We start from the raw sequence: 3,992 nt of genomic DNA on the forward strand, positions 1-3,992 counted from the left end.
CCAGGCAGCCAACAGACTAAGAGGCAAGGACTGGATTCTCCCCCAAAAGCCTTTGGTGCGAGTGTGGCCCTGCTGACATCTTAATCTTGGACTTTGGGCCTCCAGAACTGCAGAAGAATCAAGTTATTGTTTTAATCGCCACATTTGTGACAACTGGTTGGAGCAGCCATAAGAAACTAATAAACCAAGCCTCTGTCAGCGCAACTGAGAAATCAAGAGACACATTTTGATACTGATTTCTAATAGAAAACAGAAAAAAAAAAAAGCAGCAACAGATTTTTTACCAGGAGATCATCTGAACACCCGACAGGATTTTTGGTGAAGCTTGCTAAGAACCACTGGTCACACTCTGGTCACCTCATCTGCTTCCCCTGAGAAGAAAAGCTCCTGGTCGTGTCAGTGTCAATTTCTTATGGAGGCGGCCTTCCTAAGACCCTACCATAACAAACATTCAGTAAACACTCAATGAGTAGACAAGCATTTATTTCTGTCTGTTCAGGCCTGGCTGCTGATACAGCAGAAAGGAGTATGCTCAGAAAGGAGGGCTGAAGTTCCTCTGGTCTGAAATTCCCCCCTGAAAGCCCTGCCCCTGAGCAGGGAGTGGAGAGTGGCCCGTCTGCTGAACGGCAGGGTGAATGCTTTGGGACTAATGCGGGAGGGTCCATTTGCGGCATAATCCTCCTTTTGAATTAATTCTAGAGGATGAGGAGTCTCTAGACAGGATGACGAAAAGTGTGTACACATGCACACAGGCTGGGAAAGACAGAAGGAAAAGCAAGCGCATGCGTCTGAGGAAGCAGGAAATCCAAACGAAGGTGATGGAGTGAAGGGCAGAACAGGAATTAAACTTTTTCTGTAGTGAGATGATCTCATCTCCTGGAAGAAGTCACAACATCCCAGGATGCAACAATCTTAGCAAATGTGAGGAAATCTGTTCCGGGCCCCAATAGGGGGCAGAGTCAGGTCCTGGTGATGGATGGGTCTCTGCTAAGGTGCAGGATGAGGGCACAGGCAGGGCTGATGCAGATAAAGGGGAGCAGTCAGAGTGGTCCCTGCTGTGTCTCAGGGCGGAGATGAGCCAGAGAGCTTCCTGAGGCACACATACCAAAGGATTTCGTCAATTCAGGAGGAGATACCACCAGAAAACGCCTAGAATATTCCCAGGAGTTAAGAGGGCAATAAATGGTGGCATTCCCAGTGTTTCTTCTTTGGCACTTTGAAAATGAAAGGAAAGTGGATATTTGACTTATCAAGTTTCTTGGTGTGGCCAGTTGAAGGTCTCCTGCATCAGAAATCTTCCTGTAAAAAACAGACACACCAAGAGCCCCTGCACTCCTAGACCTACTGAATCAAACTCTCTGCAAATGGCCCAGGACTCTGGCTTTTAAAAGCTTCCCAGTTATTATGCAGACCAAAGACCATGAACACTGACATAGGCATTGTCAAAGAACAGGCTTCAGCTCTCCGGATCATAATCTAAGATGCCAGATGAAAGCACTCGTGAATCCAGGTGGAGTACATTTCAGCAAGGACTGTGAAATCTTGTTTGTCTGGAAATTGGCATTAAGTGGGAAAACACAGCAGTGGGAGGAGTGGGGAGATGAGGGATAGAATATTCAGCTAAAAACTGGAAAACCAGTAGGACTAGAAAAGAACAATGGCAGCAGTGTAAAGGGATGACTCTGGAGTTGGACCCTCGATTCAATCCTTAGTTCTCTTCACTAGCTCTATGGTCTTGGGCAAGTTACTTTATCTTCCTGAGTCTCGGTTTTCTTATCTGTAAAGTGGGGACTATAAATATATCTGCCTCATAGGACAAGTGCTTTGGTTAACTCTATGACAACTTGACTGATCTAGGAGATGCCCACATAGCTGGTAAAATATTACTTATGCATGTGTCTGTGAGAGTGTTTCTGAATGAGAACCATTGGAATCAGTAGGTTGAATGAAAATCACCCTCACAATGCAGGTGGGCATCTTCCAATCTTTTGAGGGCCTGAACAGACTGAGTAAACACAGCAGAGGAAGGATGGATTTGCTCTCTGCTTGAGCTGGGACATCCATCTTCTCCTGCCCTCAGACACTACTGGTGTTCCTGGTTCTTGGGCCTTCAAACTCGGACCAGGACTTACACCATCAGCAACCTACTCTCCCACTCCACCCATTACACCCTAATTATCTTGGGTTGGGACTAGAACTACACCACCAGCTTTCTGGGCCTCCAGCTTGCAGAAGGCAGATCATGGGATTTCTCAGCCTCCATAATCCAAGAGCAATCCCTCATAATAAACCTCTGCATTTATATATATCCTACTGGTTCCGTTTCTCTGAGGACATTTTTTTAAAAATATATTTTATTGATTTTTTTTTACAGAGAGGAAGGGATGGGAAAGAGAGTTAGAAACATCAATGGGAGAGAAACAAACATTGATCAGCTGCCTCCTGCACACTCCCCACTGGGTATGTGCCCGCAACCCAGGTACATGCCCTTGACTGGAATCGAACCTGGGACCCTTGAGTCTGCAGGCCGATGCTCTAGCCACTGAGCCAAACCGGTTAGGGCTGAGGAAATTTTAATAGTGCTTGACATACATTATATGTGCCTGGTGAACATTCAATAAATATTAGGTATTATTATTAGTATTATTATCACTGGAATGTGTAACTAGTATTTCATAGAATTAAAACTTTCAAAATGAAGCCATAGATATTTATGGTCTCTGACATCTGTAAAAATGTTGTAAGCTTAGAACACTCAGGCTGCTATAACAAAATAACATAGACCTCTCACTACATCCTCATGCAGTGGAAAGGGGCTAGGAATCTCTCTGGAGTCTCTTTTATAAGGCACTCATCCCATTCATGAGGCTTTCACCCTCATGATCTAAGCACCTATCAAAGGTCCTACCTACTAATACTATCACCTTTAGGGGTTAGGATTTCAACATATGAATTTGAGGGGCCACAAACATTCAGACTGCAATAAAAGCATTTGAGGTTTTAACAGAAGGGGTATTTATAACAATGCAACAAAGTGATGAAAGATATTCCTTGTTCAAGGAAGCTTAACAACGAAAAGGCAGGAGACTGCAGATTAAGAAAATACACCTCTGCATAGAAATCCTCATCAAGACTAATGCAAGAAAGGCTCTATGTGCGTATTACAGGGGAAGGAAAGGTGAGAATGATGATTCTAGTGCAAGGGCTAGCTGAGAGGATGAAGACAGACTTGCATTCTCTGGACATTAAGGGAAGTTACACTAGCTCAAAGACAAGCATCTGGTAATGTTTTGACTTACCTAAGGAACAATCGCATCTCTCAGAAAGAAACCTGCCCTAACCGGTTTGGCTCAGTGGATAGAGAATCAGCTTGCAGACTCAAGGGTCCTAGGTTGGATTCCGGTCAAGGGCATGTACCTTGGTTGCGGGCACATCCCCAGTAGGGGGTGTGCAGGAGGCAGCTGATCGATGTTTTGCTCTCATCGATGTTTCTAACTCTCTATCCTTCTCCCTTCCTCTCTGTAAAAAAAATCAATAAAATATATTTTTTTAAAAAGAAATCTGCTACATGGAACCTAATCCTGACCAAGAACTGGTTGGAAAAGCAAGGGCAGAAGGGAAACTTGGAAGAATTTTCAGGATGGATGCTGGCCAGGGTGATGACCAGCTTTCAAGACCCAAACGCTGTGATTTCCACAACATGCTGTATTAACCAGGCTCCCCCGAGCCTAGGAAATCTATTTAATTGCCTGACCCTGACAAATACCCACCCCTTCCAAAAGCTTTCTTTCTATAGAGTCAACTGAGGAAAACCTCTTGAGAAAACCAGGACTGAACGATAGGCCCTGCTGAGACAGCAGGACAAAGCATGATGCAGTGTTTCCTACCCAGAGTCACAGTATTTCACAACTGCTCTTCTCTTGGCCAGTCATTGCCCGATGTCTGATCCAGAAATCAGATCCTACAGATACCAACATTTGAGGACTCTTTCA

This window comes from Myotis davidii, unplaced genomic scaffold (genome assembly GCF_000327345.1).
Source record: "Myotis davidii unplaced genomic scaffold, ASM32734v1 scaffold247, whole genome shotgun sequence".
Lineage (NCBI taxonomy): Eukaryota > Metazoa > Chordata > Mammalia > Chiroptera > Vespertilionidae > Myotis > Myotis davidii.